The sequence below is a fragment of the Microtus pennsylvanicus genome, chromosome 2 (genome assembly GCF_037038515.1).
Source record: "Microtus pennsylvanicus isolate mMicPen1 chromosome 2, mMicPen1.hap1, whole genome shotgun sequence".
Classification (NCBI taxonomy): domain Eukaryota; kingdom Metazoa; phylum Chordata; class Mammalia; order Rodentia; family Cricetidae; genus Microtus; species Microtus pennsylvanicus.
This window is the reverse complement of record NC_134580.1, coordinates 135940122-135958435: the sequence shown is the minus strand read 5'-3', so window position 1 is coordinate 135958435 and position 18314 is coordinate 135940122. Positions and strand designations below refer to the sequence as shown.

Genomic DNA, 18314 nt, shown 5'->3' with positions numbered 1-18314 from the left:
TGACTGCAGGAAATTTCAAGTCCTTCTACTAGTATTCTCACTTTGGGTTCATTTCACTGCTAATTGGTATTTTAACAGAGGGGAATGTTTTGGTAAAGGAGTATAGAACTCAAGAGAACTTTTTTTTTTTTAAAGACTTTTCTAAGTAATTTTAAGACCTCATAAAGCACTTTGGTGGATTTTGTTGAAATGCTCCTGGGCAAAATGGAGTGATGTAGATACATGGATCAGAGGGGAGGAGAAATAGAAAATAGTTGCTTAACCTAGAATGCATACGAACGCATGTATGCATTCATGTGTCTCTAGTCTATACCAGAAAAACCCTGGGCTTTGAGGAAAAACATAACAATTAGCACATCCTTGGGCTTGCATCCTGGAAATTGTCAAGCCACATGCTAATCAGCTGATGCAGTATTGCTGCCACGCCACCTGAAGCTTAACTGGACAGGGAGATGCAGAGATTTATATGAATCACCTTGTGTTGATGACTGAGATCACTAACATGGTCGCATGCTCCAGCCTCTGCTCTAAGAGAGCAGAGCTCACATCAGTGCCCAGGAAGTACTTGTAGCTGTAAATCTCCTCACTTTTCTCTGCATACCTAGTATATGTGTAGAGCTGTGAAAATGAATTAGGAAGGATTAACAAGACTAGATAACTGGGCTTCCTAAAATGTGATTTCTTTTCTCATTAGGTGATGGTGTGATACTTCTTTTACAGGACTGAATTGCAACGGCAGAAGCAATAAATGACTCTTTAAAGATGCCACAGGACTGCAGAAAGTGAAGGGGAACCTAGAGAGGATGATGAAGTGAGAAAATGTTTTCCCCAAGGACAAGAAGTATGTCTATATTTTAACAAAATTCTTATTGTGTCAATTACAAGACTGTAATGCCTGAGTTGTTATAGCCATATTTAGTTTTTATTATGTTAAACATTTTTTTAATTAAAAAGTTTTATTTTATGGTGGGGTGATAGTAGTGGTGGTTTCATGTAGCTTTAGTCTTCCCCCTCCCTCCAAGCTATTGGTTGTTTTTTTTATTTTTAGTTTGAAAAATTTTTATTCTGTTATATATTACATTTCGACTGCAGTTTCCACTCACTCCCCTCCCCCAAGTCTTTCCCTCCCATCTCCCCTCTGCTCCAGCTCCACCCTCACCCCACTCCCATTCCCCACAGAAAAGTACAAGTCTTCAAGGGACATCAACCAAACACAGCATAACAAGCTAGAATAAGATCAGACACATACCATCGCATCAAAACTGGATGTGGCAACCCAGTAGGGATAAAAGGGGCCCACAAGCAGGCAAAAGAGTCAGAGACAACTCTTGCTCCCACTATTAGGAATCCCACAAGAACAACAAACTACTCAGCCATAACATATATGCAGAGGACCTAAGTCAGACCCCTACTGGTTCCCATGAGTCCTGATCATTTGATTCTATGGGCCCTGTTCTTGTGGTGTCCCTAATCCTCTGGTTCCTCTAATCTTTCCTCCCTGTCCTTTGCAGAACTCCCCAAGCTCCTCCTAATATTTGGGGGTGGGACTCTGCATCTGCTCCCATCAGTTGCTGCATGAAGTTTCTCTGGTCTCTTTTATGATGATTCTGCTAGGCTCTGGTCCCAGAACACTCTACAGGCAGGACAAAGTATAGGTCAAAGGTTTTGTGGCTCAGCTGGTGTTCCGATATCTCCACTTGAAGTCTTGCCTGGTTACAGAAGATGGCCAGATTAGGCTCTGTGCCCCCCATTACTAGGAGTCTTGGCTAGTGTTACTCTGATAGATTCCATGGAGGTTTCCTTGCACTAGGTTTCTACCTTGCCCCTAAAATGCTCTCCCAATTCCAGTTGTTTCTACCAGTATTTTCTCCCACCTCACCTGATCCCTCCTGTTCCCAATCCCACCTGTGTCCACCATGGACATCTGTTCTATTTCTCCTTCCCAGAGAGATCCTTACATCACCCATAAGCCCTCATTACTTAACCTCTCTAGGTTTGTGGATTGTAGCATTGTTATCTTTTACTTTATAGCTAATATCTACTTACAAGTGAGCACATATTATGTTTGTCTTTCTGGATTTGGGTTACCTCACTCAGGGTGATTTTTTTCTCTTATTTTATCCACTTGCCTGTAAATTTCATGATACCATTATTTTTAACAACTGCTGTAGTATAAATAAACATTTTCTTTCTTTCTTTCTTAAATATTTATTTATTTATTATGTATTCAATGTTCTGTCTGTGTGTATTCCTGAAGGCCAGAAGAGGGCACCAGACCTCATTACAGATGGTTGTGAGCCACCATGTGGTTGCTGGGAATTGAACTCAGGACCTTTGGAAGAGCAGGCAATGCTCTTAACCACTGAGCCATCTCTCCAGCCCCTCTTTTTTTTTTTTTAAATTTCTGGACATCTAGGTTATTTTCAGTTTCTGGCTATTAGGAATAAAACAGCTTTAGATATAGTTGAGTAAGTGTCCTTGTGGTATAATTGAGCATCCTTTAGGTATATGCCCAGGAGTAGTACAGCGGGGTCTTGAGGTAGATCAATTCCCAATTTTCTGAGCAGCCACCATATTAATTTCCAAAGTGGCTGTACAAGTTTGCACTCCCACCAGCAATGAAGGAGTGTTCCCCTTGCTCCACATCCTTGCCAGCATGAACTGTCACTTGTGATTTTGATCTTAGCCATCAAAGTATAAGATGACAGGTATAAGATGGAATCTGAAAGCCATTTTGATTTATATTTCTCTGATGACTAAGGATGTTGGACATTTAAGTGTTTTTTGGCCAGTTGAGATTCCTCTGTTGAGAATTCTCTTTTTAGATCTGTAACCCATTTTTAAATTGGATTATTTAGTTTGTTGATGTATAGTTTCTTGAAAAAAAATATAGGATATTAGCCCTCTGTCAGATGTGGAGTTGGTGAAAATAGCTTCCCATTCTGTAGGCTGCCGTTTTGTTCTATTGACAGTGTCCTTTGCCTTACAGAAACTTTTTAGTTTCAGTAGATTCCATTTATTAATTGTGATTCTAGTGCCTGTGCTATTGGTGTACTATTCAGGAAGTTGTCTCCTTTGTGCTCAAGGCTATTCCCTATTTTCTCTTCTATGAGGTTCAGTGTATCTGTTGTTTGTTTGGTTGGTTGGTTGATTTTGTTTATTTTTTTGTTTTTCGAGACAGGGTTTCTTTGCACCTTTGGAACCTGGCACTAGCTCTTGTAGATCAAGCTGGCCTCAAACTCAGAGAAATCCTCCTGCCTCTGTCTCCCAAGTGCTGGGATTAAAGGTGTGAGCCACCACCATCTGGCCAGTGTATCTGGTTTTATGTTGAGGATTTTGATTCACTTGTGAAGACAGACACTAAAAAGAAATCCCACACTAGCTCAGAAATGAGGATAATAAAGGGTTAGTTATTCAGGGGTAGACTCACAGATCACAGTCCTCTGCAAGCGAATCCAGCAGCCAGAAGAAGAGAGAGGGAGCTAGCACTTTACATAGGTGTTTATAAAAGGCCAAGCCCAAATGCGTGGGTAACTTAAAGGCTACTGGCTGAGAAGTTTCCTACAGCACACTTGAACTTGAGTTTTGTTCAGGGTGATAGAAATGGATCTATTTGTATTCTTCTATACACCACCCTCTAGTTTGACCAGCACTGTTTGTTGAAGATGCTTTCTTTTTTCCATTGTATATTTCTGGCTTCTTTATCAAAATCAGGGGTTCATAGGTGTGTCAGTTTACATCTAGGACTTCAATTTCATTGATCAATGTGTCTGTTTTTATGCCAATGCCATGTGTTTTTTGTTACTACAGCTCTGTAGTAGAGCTTTAAATCAGGGATGGTGATGCCTCCAGAAGTTCTTTTATTATATTGATTTTTTTTTTACCTATCCTGAGTTTTTTGGTTTTTTTTTCATGTGAAGTTGAGTATTGTTCTTTCAAGGTCTGTAAAGAATTGTGTTGGAATTTTGATGGAGATTGAATTGAATCTGTAGATTGCATTTGGTAGGATGGCCATTTTTACTATGTCAGCCCTACCCATCCATGATCATGGGAGATCTTTCCATCTTCTGATATGTATTTCCAATTTCCTTCTTCAGAGACTTCAAGTTCTTGTAATACAGGTCTTTCACTTGCTTGATTAGAGTTATCCCAAGATATTTTTTATTATTTGTGGCTATTGTGAAGGGTATTGTTTCCCTGATTTCTTTCTTGGCCCTTTTGTCATTTGTATATAGGAAAACTGTAGCTATAACTGTCTAGTCTTCAACCCCATCAAAGACCAGAGAAGGTTATATTATCTGAGTAAACAGGAAATTTAGAGCAATCAGCTTCCAAGACTATAGAAATGACAGAGACATCTGACTGCTGGAACAGTCACCCAAGGTTCCTCTGCAACATTGGGGCATCTGTCTTTGGCCTACAGGCCCAGAATATCTGACAGACTTTTTTGTGAAGCAGGAATTTCAAAGGACTATCCTACCTTGTCTTGGCAACGTCTGGCAATCACATTCTTTTGTGTCCTACTTGACCGATTTGAACAGCATACTGTCAGAAGTTGAGGCAAGGGCAGTTTCTTGCCCAGTGGTTAGTAATGAAAATAAACCCCATATTGAGGTTTTTTTTGTTGCCTATCATTCTTTTTTGAAATAAATTGATGCTGCCAGAAGCAGATATGTCTCACTGTCATGAAAAGTCTTACACTTTTATTAAAACATCTTAAATGCCATATTATGTAGTTCTTTGAAGTGTCTGAGGACCATCTACCTATCTAATATATATCTCTGTTTAACCTTGAAAACGTACCTAACATGGCACAAATTTGATAGTTTTAGATGACTAACTTCTAACCTATGCTATTATCTTAAACCATTTTTAATAATAGCCTTTAAGGACAAGAACTTTATATTATATTTTAAAATGAGATACATAGGCATACTACCTTAGTAAGAGTAGAAATTATACATACATACAATATGTTAAAACAAAATAACCTTAAATTTGTATCAATATATAAAAATCCATACCAATGTAAAACATTTGAGACTAATAATGGCTTTTTTAGTTTAAAAGTAGATTCAATAATCTACCCTTTTCCCTATTATTTCTATACTATTCCTCCCTTTTCCCTTCAGAAAGAGATCCCTGACTCTAATCTCTTTTGCTTTCTCCCTAACCATGACCAACAACAATTTACAGCCAGCTCCCCTAAACAGTAATAAACATGTATAAGCAATTGAATGACCAAAAACCATCCAGCCTACCTCTTGAGAATGTGGACATTGTGTTCTCTAGACTTCTTCCTGTTGTCTAGGGGTGACGGTATCTCTAGGGGACCCTTAGAAAATTGGGACAATGGTCAAGTCCTGGGAGAGCTAGCTGCATTAATTGTTTCTGTTTCGTCTCTGTGTGATGGGAAAGTGTAGAGCTGATCTGAAGTTTTAGCTGGAATAATCTGTGAGGCTGGACCATCTCAGCTAGCAGCTTTAAAGTTGTTGTGGATGCAGAATTTTGAGGAAACTGAAACAGAGGCATTCTGAGAGGCTGGATCAGCTGGGATATTTGTCTTTTGGCATCTGGTCCTTTTTTTTTCTGAAAACATAAACTTTTAAAGGTAACATCTGTATTAACACAAATATGGAATGTGTGGTGTGCACAAGACAGCTGAAGATGATTTTTCTGTTCTGTGTTTGAGGTGGTAAAAGGCATCTGTCAAGTCCATTTGAATTGCATATATAAACTGTAATATAATAAGCCATGAGGCTTCTGTAACCAATAAGAGTTATCATGTCCTATCCAGTCTCAGAGCTATTCCCTTGTTGAGGGATTAGCATACACGTCATCTGTCCTGTAGAGTTTCTTGGCTTTTCCCCTCATGTCTGTAGCTAAGATCCTTAGGCAGTCTCCCCTGGTCAAATCTTATCTTTGTTAATTTTGAATGAATACACAGCTTTTTGTTTCCTTTGGAAACTAAACCATAGCCTCTCCCCCAACACAACACATTTTCTGACTTCCATTCTGAAGCCAGACATTTCTAAAGTATATAAGCTGGTTTAATTTAATAAAGCTTGTTTAATTTAGCAGTCCCTTTCATAACCTAATGTCTCAGAAGCCATTGTTCTTTGTTTCTTAGCATTAAAGAAATTCAAAATTAACAAAGATCCAAATTCGCTGTGTTGTAGTTTTTTCCATCCTTACATGGCTTATATTTTTTGATATTACTTTACTCTTTCTTTAAAAAACTTTATTATTTTTAAGCTATTTTTTATGACTGTGTATACTCACTTTTTTAGCACCTTTTTAAAAGCACCTTTAAGCATCTTGTACCTTTTCTTCTTTTTTTTTTAAAAAAAACTATTTATCTTTATTCTGTATGTATTGATGTTTTACCTGAATGCATGTCTGTGTGATGATGGCAGAACTCCCGGAACTGGAGTTATAGACAATTGTGAGCTTCCATGTGGGTGCTGGGAATTGAACTCAAGTCCTTTGGAAGAACAGTCAGTGTTCTTAACCACTGAGCCATTTCTCCAGCCCCATCTTGTATCTTTTTAGAGGTTTTTTTTTTGGTGTGTGTGTGTGTGTGTGTGTGTGTGTGTGTGTGTGTGTGTGTGTGTCTGGATCTGGCTTTTTGTGGGCGCTCTTACAGCGTTCTCTTTCCATGGGAGACAAATCTTAAACTGCTAGGCTACCACCATGAAGTGTAGCTGGTGACTGGCTCCACCCTCCTTGGTGCTCTGAGAGCCTGGCCTCATACCTGTGGGTATCCAACTCTGGGGCCACATTTACCTGCCCCAACTCTGAGAATTTGTTGTGTCTGCCTGAAGCAGGGGTTTGTACCTAGTGTCAACTGCTCAAGTGCTCAGCTGCCTCTTAAAAGAGCTATTCCTCTATAAGGAGAGCCTACTTGAGAGACCACTTTCTCAGACCCTGTCTGGATATTCAAGGATCCATGTTGCCTCCATCTGTAGTTGGATTTTTCTTTGTGCAGCCCGCTCACAAATAACAGTATGCAGACTTATTAATTAAAGATCTGCTTGAGTTCTGCAATTAAAGTGGGCTCTGTTTCTTTTTTAGATTTATTTTTATTTTAGTGTGTGTGTGCATGTGAGTGTGCACGTGTGTGGATACCATGGAGGCCAGAAGAGGGTGTTTGATTTCCCTGGAGCTGGAGTTGTGAGAGGCCCATCATGGGTGCTAAGAAACAAACTTGGGTCTTCTGCAGGAACAGTAAATACTCCCCAATTTCTAAGCCATCTCTCCAGTCTCTGTCCTTTAGTCTACAATAGGATTCTTTTTGTGCAATGTTTTGTAACATTACCTAGGCTCACTAATATTTTAGAGATTTTTATCTTGCAAGCAGAATATTGTTGGGTTTTCACCTTTGTGTTAACCTTTCTCGGAGGTCTTGCGTCTGATGTAGGAATTTATGGTTTCTGTTTTTAGAATAGCTATTGCATTTTCCTCTGTTTTCTGAATCTGTCTCTTCCTCTTTTTTCTTTTTTTGGTTTTTAATTTTTTGAGACAGGGTTTCTATGTGTAGCGTTGGAGTCTGTCCTGGAACTCTCTGTGTAGACCATGCTGGCCTCGAACTCACAGAGATCTGCCTGCCTCTGCCTCCCGAGTGCTGGGATTAAAGGTGTGTGACACTATACCACCCAGTATATTTCTTCATTTTAATATAAGTTCTTTTTCACAGAATATTATTTACTTCCATTTTAGAGGTGAACAATGTTTCGAATTCTGCTAGTGCTAAAAAGAATGCTTGTATATTTATGTACATTCATCAGAGCTGAAGTAGGAATGTATCATTCCATCCATATTCAGAAACTCAATTTCGCCCTTTCTTGGCATCTTTTTTTTTAGTTGTTTTTTTTAAATTTATTTATTTATTAAGGATTTCTGCCTCCTCCCCGCCACCGCCTCCCATTTCCCTCCCCTCCCCCTTTTTCTTGGCGTCTTATCTTTTTAATCCTTGTCTGTATTTTCTCTTGTCTACAAATTATTTTTTTCTTTTCCTTTACATCCTATATCTAGTCTCTAAAGTGTATCAATTCTTCTGAGATTTAGATGTTCTATGATTTTTTTTAAAATTTCTAATCCATTTGGTTTATAACTACCGATTTTGTCTAGAACTGATAGACAGTGAGTGAGGGCAGGAGAAACAAAGAGAAATGTAGCTCAGCCCATGTCTTCAAGATCATCTGTCTAGTTGAAGTGGTGGCATGCGGTGCAAACCTAACAACAGCTGCAAAAGTTGTGACATGTCAGATGTATTTGAGACAGGGAGTGGGAAGGAAATGGTGTTTTGTTTGTGGGCAAAGAAATTCTGTGAGCTGAGAGTTGCTTTGGCGGTGGTGTTGTGAAACAGAGAAAAAGGGAAGGCATACCTGGGTGTCACCTTGTTCTTGGAAGAGTAAGTAGTGTTAAAATTGGACAAAAGGGAGATTGAGATCAGTTGTAAATCACTGAGTGCCTGCCTAGCAAGTTTAAGTCTGTATCCTAAAGGCTGCATGTCAGAAGTCTTATAGGAGGGAAATCATGCTTGAGTTTATTCTTTGAAAAGGAAGCTGTGAAGCTAACTGTAGGAAGGAAAATTAACTAAGAAATTGTGGTTGTCACTAGAAGAGAGTCAAGGGTTATTGGTATAAGGAACCCGCAATGTGGATGGAGAAGATAGATTGTTGGAGGTAGAATCTACAAACACTAGTGTCTCTGTAGGGAATTAAAGGATGTCATCAACGACTTTTTGTTTATTAGTTTTGTAGGAGGCAATGGTAGAACTGTTGACCAACTGGGATTGACTGTATGAGGAGAGGACAAACAAATTTGGAGATAGACAAAAGAGGATTTATTTTCAAACTTGCTCATGTCTACGGGAATACCTAGAAGCTAAAATGGACCAGCAGGGGCTGGAAATAAGGTGTGGTCCTCACTTTCTTTTAGGAGAATGTGCTTTCATAACTGTAGGTATGAGCCCCTTCAACATGTAGGCAGAAAATAAAAGCTTTTGAAAAAGGTAAAACCCTGTGTGTAGGAAATAAAAACATAATGATCACTTTAATGTCCAGCATGTAGTGGCTAAGGCTCTTCAGATGGCTTTGTTGATCTCTAGAGCCCTGTGCATGGAAATTATTACTCTTCTTTGTGAGCCAGATATTAAGGCTCTAGAGCAAGCTAGGGGCTAGTGGGATTGCAATGCCAAGTCTTTTTTTTTTCTTTTCTGCTAGAAGCAAAGAAATGGTGTGGAAGAGATGGTTGCCTACAAGGGGCAGTGGTTAAGAGATAATAGGAAAAGGGCACTCTAAGCTACTGGGTTCTCAGAAAACTAAAAGCTATGCCTGCTTACTTAGTTCCCACACAGCACCCAAACCATCCTGTCCTAGATTCAGTGAGGCCCTGGTAACAGCTTGGTGGTACCTAGTCTGGGAGACTGTGGCTTCATGGTTGATTGTTCACATATGACAGCTGTATTCTCTTCACAATGAGTGTTCTGATTTGTTCAGGTTTTTAAACCCTTTGAGGTCTGTATCTCTTAGATAGTCTTGTCTTTAGACTTTAGATATTATAAAAATAAGGGGCTGATCCTTTTGCACTATCTGCTTATTTAACTTGTTTACTTGAAAGTCTTTTTGTTTTGCTTTCTTTCTATATTGTGTTTTCAGGTGTTTCTAGGCTATAGACATTCTGTGGTGACTCTTTTGATTGCTAATTACATATAAACCCCTGGGGGCTTCTTCTGGTTTCTTCTTTTAGCTCTTTCTACTCTTGAAGTTCTTTTGCCATTTCAGACTTGTTCAATTCTGTTTTCTCCAGAACTTTATTTCACTGATTGTGACTTTCCTCTAGAAAACAGTTCTCTAACAACAGGAGGCAGTAATGCTAAGAGCCAGACTCTAGAATCAAGCTGCCCAGGTTAAAATCTTGGCTATGACTAAAAGACAAGTTATTAATTACTAAGTGTCTCAGTTTGCTCACCTGTTAACTTGGAGACAATAAGAGTATTGACTACCAACAGGGTTAAAAGAGGTACTGTGGAAAAAGTACTTAGAATCAATGATGTCTAGTATGCCATGTGCTACACCACTCTTAATTTAGCTTTTTAAGGGGGAAACAGTAAGAGAGAGGAACTCTTCTTGGTTGTCATTTGGTCCATACAAATAAGCAATATATTCATAGACCATTGAATCATTTTTTGATGAATGAAAAATAGGCTACCAGGTAATGTTCTCTTACATTTTTAAGGAGTTTGGTTGTGAACAGTTTTTAGCTTTGGCCAAATGTAGCGTCTGGAGATGTAGAATGTAGCGTCTGGAGATGTAGATGTCTACTGTGTGACCTCACCTGCCCTATCTCAGTGTTCAACTGATGTTCCTTAAAAATAAGCCATAAAATTATTTCTATTCTCCAGGGTATGTATGCAAAGTTGTATATATGTATGAAGGGTAGCTCTTCCAAATTAAAAAAAAAGTTCTTCTAGCTCTTTCATATGCAGACAACATTTTGGGGAGGGCTAATCTTCATGTTAGCTTGACTGGATTTGGAAGTGTCTAGGAAACACACCTCCGTGAAGAGGTGTGGATGTGTGATGTTAGTTCCAGACTAACTGGAAATGGAAGGTTCACCCTGAGTGTAGATAGCGCTGTCCCTTGGAATGGGGCTCTAAAGTGAATAAAAGTCTTGTGAGAAGGAAGAAGAGAGATGAGCACTAGGATTTCTCTCTCTACTTCCTGACTGAACACAAAGTCCCTTCTTACTTCTGCTGCCATGATGAATTGTGTCTTCTCAAACTCAAGCCAAAATAAATGAACTAAAAAGTTCCTTATGTCAACTATTTTCTCAAAATGACAAGAAAATTAATTACTATTTTTAACTATCCACAAAATTTGTGTGTTGATCTTTTTTTTTAACATTTTTTTATTGATAAAAGAAGAATAAAGAAAAAAAAACAAATTTCCACCTCCTCCCAGCCTCCCCTTTCCCTCCCCTCCTCCCACTCTTCTCCCTCTCCTCCCACTCTTCTCCCCCTCCTCCCACCCCTCTCCCCTTCCCCCCACTCCTCTCCCCCTCTCTCTCCAGTCCAAAGAGCAGTCAGGGTTCCCTGCCCTGTGGTAAGTCCTAGGTCCTCCCCCCTCCGTCCATATCTAGGAAGGTGAACATCCAAACTGGCTAGGCTCCCACCAAGCCAGCAGATTGCGTAGGATCAAAACTGCGTGCCATTGTCCTTGGCGTCTCATCAGCCCTCATTGTTCGTCATGATCAGAGAGTTCAGTTTTATCCCATGCTTTTTTTGGTAATAGTCCAGCTGGCCTTGGTGAGCTCCCAGTAGATCAGCTCCACTGTCTCAGTGGGTGGGTGCACCCCTCGTGGTCCCGACTTCTTTGCTCATGTTCTCCCTCCTTCTGCTCCTCATTGGGACCTTGGGAGCTCAGTCCAGTGCTCCAGTGTGGGTCTCTGTCTCTATCTCCATCCCTCGCCAGATGAAAGTTCTAAGATGATATGCAAGATATTCGTCAGTATTGCGCTAGGATGGGGTCATTTCAGGTTCCCTATCCTCAGCTGCCCGAGGAACTAACTGGGGACCTCAGCTTGGGCACCTGGGAGCCCCTCTAGGGTCAATTCTCCTGCCCACCCTAAAGTGGGTCCCTTAACTAAGGATTGTGGTTCCGTGCTCCCCTATCCAACCTTCCTTTATCCCGATCCTCCTATTTCCCCAAGTCCCCCCTCCTTCCCTTCTACCTTTTCTCTCCCCATCTCCCCTTACCCCCTTCCCACCCCACCCCCAAGATCCCACTTTTCTCCCCGGCAATTTTGTCTACTTCCCTTATCCAAGAGGATAACGATATGTTTTTCCTTGTGTTCACCTTCTTACTTAGCTTCTTTAGGTTCGCCAATTGTAGATTCTGTGACCCCTATTTATGGCTAGAAACCAATACCATCTTACACCTGTCAGAATGGCTAAAGTCAAAAACAACAAGGATAGCCTTTGCTGGAGAGGCTGTGGAGGAAGGGGTACCCTCATCCATTGCTGGTGGGAATGCAATCTTGTGCAACCACTGTGGAAGTCAGTGTTTCGGTTTCTCAGGAAATTCGGGATCAACCTACCCCTGGACCCAGCAATACCACTCTTGGGAATTTACCCAAGAGATGCTCTATCACATGTCAAAAGCATTTGTTCAACTATGTTCATAGCAGTATTATTTGTAATAGCCAGAACCTGGAAACAACCTAGATGCCCTTCAATGGAAGAATGGATGAAGAAAGTATGGAATATATACACACTAGAGTACTACGCTGCGGTAAAAAACAATGACTTCTCGAATTTTGCATGCAAATGGATGGAAATAGAAAACACTATCCTGAGTGAGGTATCCCAGACCCAAAAAGAAGAACATGGGATGTACTCACTCATAATTGGTTTGTGTGTTGATCTTATTTTAGTCTTTTTACTTTATTAGCTTTAATTTTTAAAATATTCCAGATGGTTGTTGTCTTTGTTACTTTTCTATTGCATTGATAAAACACAATGACCAAGGCAACTCATTAAAAAAAGTGTTTATTTGGGCTTATGGTTTCAGAGGGTTAAGAGTCCATGATGGTGGAGCAAAGACATGATAGCAGCAACAACTGAGAACTCACATCTCAAACCCACAAGTAGAAGGCCGGGAGCACACTGGGAATGTCCCCCATTTGTTTTCTTGTCATCCTGTAAAGACCTTTAGCAGTTTTCATAGTTTCAAAAGCTACCTCAACATGTGTACTATAACGAAAGGTGGAAATGTATAGACAAGAAATTAGCTTGACCAAGTGGTCAAGGCCAGATTATCAGTAATATGTCAAATAATCTACCCCATGATAGACACTAAGACAGACCCAATATCATTGCTATGGATGTTGCCCAAAATGTGTAATTGTAACAGTATAACAGTATGAAAACAAGCAGCTGCACCCAAATCAAGGAAATAGCCAACAGAATAACTGCAGGATAAGTTTTTTAAGTGTCAAGAATATGGATGACAAGGAAATAAATGGGGGAGTTGTCAAGTACTTCAGAAGACTAAAGAGAAATAACTAAATATCTTGGGATTCTGAGAAGGTATCTGGGACAGAAAAAGGATATTGGCAGGAAAAGCTGGTATCTTTTGAATATGGTTTTGGTTTAGTATTATTCTAGTATTATTGTTTGGGCTCTGTTAAAAATACTATACTATATTAGATACTAACATTGGGGAGGCTACATCAGGAATGTATGAAAATGGAACTATTGCTGTAATTTTTCAAAAAGCCTAAAATTTGATCAAAAAAGTTTAGAAAAAAGCCTATGTAAGATTTTTTTTTAAATAAATGTTCTGTATCTTTCTCTGTCTCCTTTATCTTTTAAGTGAAAATCTATTATGAGGTTAGAGGACCTGTTTGGTCCTTAGTAGAAACTGGCTAAAGAATATGAAAGAAAGTTTAGGATTGAATCCTTGTCAGTGACTTAGTAGATGCTACCAGTAACTTTCCATGGTCTTGCCTCTAGGCTTATTTTCTAACACACCTCATTTTCTAGACCCTTTTAAAGGGTATAGTAGTGAAAAGCCATGCTGATAAGAGATATCTCTGAATATTTTATGGAGCAAAATGATCATGAACTTAGTCATTATAAGATAATGCACTTAATAGAAAAAATTTCCAAACCACACTTACACAGAACCATGAGTCCCAAGATCTCTTTCAGCTTCATGGAATTCTCTAAATATTGTGTTTGCTGCTGAGATCAAGATGACTTGAAAACTGGAGCACATCCATGCAGAAGTGACAAGACACCGTCTTCTGGAATCTTATGAAGTCCCTCCTTTGCTGTTGGGAAATAACTAAACTAAATCATTATATATAAAATCATTATATATAGAAAAATCAGAAAAGCCAGGGGTCTATAAAATATTTACGTCATGGTCTAGAGGGAGAGCAGCCTAGGAGTCTGTGTAGAGTCTTGGATTTGGAGGAGAGGGATCTATCTGGTTTATCCATGAGAAGAGAGAAGTCAGACCCAGGGCAGACATTCTGGCTTGTGTAAAGTTGAGCATACTAGATATACAGGTTGAAGATCTTAAGGCGTTTTGAATTTGTTTCTGAGGCAGCAACCTAGCAGAAATTCTGTTTCCCAGAGGTTCTGGGTAAGTGACATAACAATGAGGCTCCAAGAAATCATATCTCCTCTCATAGTTGAGGGGTCTACTTTGTTTCCCTCGAGTTTACTTGGTGTTTAGCCAGTTCTTCCCTACCTAGTTGTGAGTTGATTAATCTCTTGCTGAACTAAAAGAAAAGAATCTGGACTTAACAAAGCTGAATTAGACATACTTGGTTGAATTGGTGTTTTGTGAGCAGTGCCGGGCACTGTGTTAGGTACTGTTAATACAGCAGCAAGTAAGCTCGTCATAGTTCCTGTCCTCATGAGGTTCACAAGCAATGAAATTGTTCCTTCTAACTTGCATCAGCCAGCTCATCTGCCTTCCTTAGAAGTGCCTTGGATGGCTATAAATGTGATTTTTATTTAATACTAAAATGAACTATTGTTTTAACTTCCTTCTAGGAACGTTGGAAAGATCCTTTCATGTATAGTCTGAGTTATATAATTTTGAAGCCGCATTTGGTCCTTTGATCATAAAACCAGCCCTTATCCTTACTGCTCCCTTCAGACTATGATGTTATTAGTGGATTTGCTCAGTGCATATGACAATCAAAATGTCTTTACTAAGGTCCAGCAAGCTCTAAGAGGCAGTGTGGCCAGCTGACAGCATCCAGAGGGAGCCAGCTTCTCCCTGTTGCTGTGTGGACATTTCTTTCTTCCTGGATTAAATCTCCTGGGTCAGATTCCAAGCTGTGACCTCACTCAAAGCAGTGAACCAACTAGAGTAGCACTGCCAACCCGATTCCACAGCACTAATAGCCTCTCCTGGGCCCTTCAGTTGGAGTCTTCTGGACCTTTTCATCTAGTAAAGCTATGTCCTCATATCTTAAGTTATAAAACATGGATATTACAAATTGTTACTTTTTCTAAATCAAGGATACAGTCAGTGCCAGGCATGAAGACCCATTCTGTAATCCCAGCACTCCACACTTTAGAAGCTGAAGCAGGAAGAAAATTCAAGACTCCATTACTGGTTGACATAGTTTGCAGTTCCGTGAAGTGTTATTGAAGGAGGCCGCTTGGCTGCTTGTTCATTTCCTGGCCACCCAGACCTCTGAAATAATCACACAGAAACTGTATTAATTAAATCACTGCTTGGCCCATTAGCTCTAGCTTCTTAATGGCTAACTCTTACATATTAATTTAACCCACTTCTATTAATCTGTGTATTGCCACGTGGCTGTGGCTTACTGGCTAAAGTTCCATCTGGCTCCGGTGGGGTTACATGGCTTCTCTCTGACTCCGCCTCCTTTCTCCCAGCATTCAGGTCCATCTTCCCTGCCTACCTAAGTCCTGCCCGGCTATAGGTCCAAAGCAGTTTCTTTATTCATTAATGGTAATCACAGCATACAGAGGGAAATCCCACATCAGAGTGTTTGAGTGAATGGTCGTTCTTCCAGTTAGTTTTTCAGGGCAAAGCTCATCAGTTAATCCCACTCCTCTTCTCAGCAGTGAATCTGATAGCCTGCCTTGGCTTGTGAGGTTCTAACAGCCATTGTCATGCCATCCTGCAAGTCCCGGTTCTCTAGTCACCATCCTCCCTGTGAAGTCTTCTTTGGCTCTCTTACTGACCCCCCATCTTTGGGGTTTTTAAAGCATAGTTTCATGTAACCATCTTTGGCCTCAAACTCACTGTATAGCTTAGGCTGATCTTGAACTCATGCTTCTACTTCTGCAGTATTAGGATTACAGGTGTGGCCACCATTTTTGACTCTGGCCTTCTTTACACCATATGCCTCTCCCTTGGGTTTTCCAAACCTAGTGTAGTGACTCTCCTGGAGCACACACCATAGGCTGACCGGTAAAACCATGACTAACCGACATGGCCATCTCCTATCCTGACGTGACTGAAATGTTTACAATTCATCTTTCTGTCCTCTGGTGCCTAGACTTTGTTAACATCAGTGTTTAGCATTCTAGCCATCACCTAAACACTTTACATTTATTATTGTTTATCATAATAATGCTGTGAGAGTAGCACATACTCTTGTTTCACAGATGAGGAAATGAGGCACAGAAAGGTTAAAGATTTTGCCCAAAGCCACAAAAGGGTTGGATTTGGAAGCCAGGTTCGAAGTTGGGATACAGATCTTTTAAGCACTACTTGGAATGTGTGTGTTAGTGCCCATGGTCTCCATTGTGTGACCCATACCAACAGCTAGTATTTATGGAATATTGCTTATGTGCCAGGCGCTGGGTTGTGTTATATATTACCTCACCCATTCTCACCATGAGGTACATGCAGTCATTCTGTAGGTGAGGAAACTGAAGTTCAGAGGGGTTAGAGTTGAGCAACATTGTGCTAGGCAATGTTCCAGTATGGCCTAGTATGATTTAATAGATGAATGAGTAAATGCATGAAAGCTATAGGAAAAGCTATAAGAGATAAAGTAAGGTGTATTGAGCACCTTCTATATTTTTCAATATGATCTTTTTCTAATATCTTACTATTAAAACTTTCAAACTCATTGTAAAACGAATATAATGGTGAGAAACCATGTATCTACTGCTGTGTCTCACCTGTTATTATATCTTCTTATGTACTTCTCACCCCGTTTTTTTTTTCCAACCATTTAACCGTTGTGTTTTTGATTCATCCCCTCCGGAGTATTTCTGTGCATATCATGAAGTAGAAGTCAGTGTTTGTTTATAGTGAGGTTTTTATATCCTGTGTTTATTTAAAGGGAAAGCTTTGCATGCCATGGCACATAAATGGAGCTCAGAAAACAACTTGTGTGAGGTCTTGTCAGAAAGAGAAGGAGCCCTTATAATTGCATGCTGAGATGTTTTTCTAATGGCTGCTTTGGTATCAGTTGACTATATTTTTGCATTCAGGTTGTGATTTTCCTGGTTCTGGTTATGACCAGTGATTTTCACTGTTTTAAACAGTTTTTCCTATAACATTGGGAGAATATGAGTCCTATTTAAGTCTGCTGTTAAGTCACCCTGTTTAGATTTAGCAGTCCCAGTGGATTGCAAACTCTTTGGTTTGCTTAGCTCCTGTGGGGTTGCTGGGGGAATCTTTTTTTTTTATTTTTTATTTTTATTGAGAAAATGAGAGGAAAAAAAAACAAGTTTCCACCTCCTCCCAGCCTCCCATTTCCCTCCCCCTCCTCCCACCCTTCTCCCCCTCCCCCCACTCCTTTCCCCCTCCCTCTCCAGTCCAAAGAGCAGTCAGGGTTCCCTGCCCTGTGGTAAGTCCTAGGTCCTCCCCCCTCCGTCCATATCTAGGAAGGTGAACATCCAAACTGGCTAGGCTCCCACAAAGCCAGCACATTACGTAGGATCAAAACCCCTTGCCATTGTCCTTGGCGTCTCATCAGCTCTCATTGTTCGCCATGTTCAGAGAGTCCAGTTTTATCCCATGCCCTGAACGCGCCTGATCTCGTCTGATCTCGGAAGCTAAGCAGGGTCGGGCCTGGTTAGTACTTGGATGGGGGAATCTTAAGTAAGAAGTTTCCCAAGGCCATGCTGCCTGGTGCCTGTATGTAAGAGAGAAGGGGTTTCTGTCCCACTGGGAAGAAGGATACTTTTGGGGGACCCTGTAGAGAAGGTGAGGGTATTTCCCTGGACTAATTTATTGTCAGCTGGTCCTGAAGTATCCTGCTAGTTAGTGTTGGCTTGGCATTGTAAGTAGAGCTCCCATTTAGCCTTGGGCTGCCTTCTGTTGCTAGGTTGGAGATTGGGAAACTTTGAACCTGCCACCTTTTTCTGTTGTATGATGGAGGGTTCTCATAACATGCGCAGCGGTGTGTTGTTTCTGGGTTCTTAACCATTTACCTTCCTTCCTCTGTCTTTTCAACTTCCTTCAATTGACTCTTGTGTTGCTCCCATTGTACTGTAGAGGAGGTAGGTAAGATGTGAGCTCATGGGCTTATCCGTGTTGTCTGGCTCATGACACTGTTCTGTTGGCCATTCACCTTTTGGATAATATGATTATTTTGAATGGTTACAATTTTAAGCTTCATAAAGTGGGCAGGGGGCTTCTTGGGGAGGCTTTGCAGTAGCCTCGGGGTCTGAAAAGATTTCTTACTCCACAGGCACATGGAAAACTTTTTATCTGTCTTCCCCTTGCTTGGCTGTTTGTGTTTTTCATGTCTGCTTTAAAAGCAGCCCTTCCTTGTTCGTACTCTTGATGAATAAT

The 18314-nt window shown here is 40.4% G+C and overlaps 1 protein-coding gene across 5 annotated transcripts in view; it reads left to right on the top strand.

The window, feature by feature from the left end:
- Zhx3 (zinc fingers and homeoboxes 3) overlaps positions 1-18314 on the top strand; it is a 116723-nt gene that overhangs the window by 59067 nt on the left and 39342 nt on the right. For 4 of the 5 annotated variants that reach the window (XM_075962907.1, XM_075962911.1, XM_075962908.1 and 1 more), the window contains exon 2: positions 721-841. The gene's annotated coding sequence lies outside the window, so the exon portion shown is untranslated. Of the gene's footprint in view, positions 1-694; positions 842-18314 lie in introns of all 5 variants that reach the window. The other variant, XM_075962909.1, reaches the window with a different exon arrangement.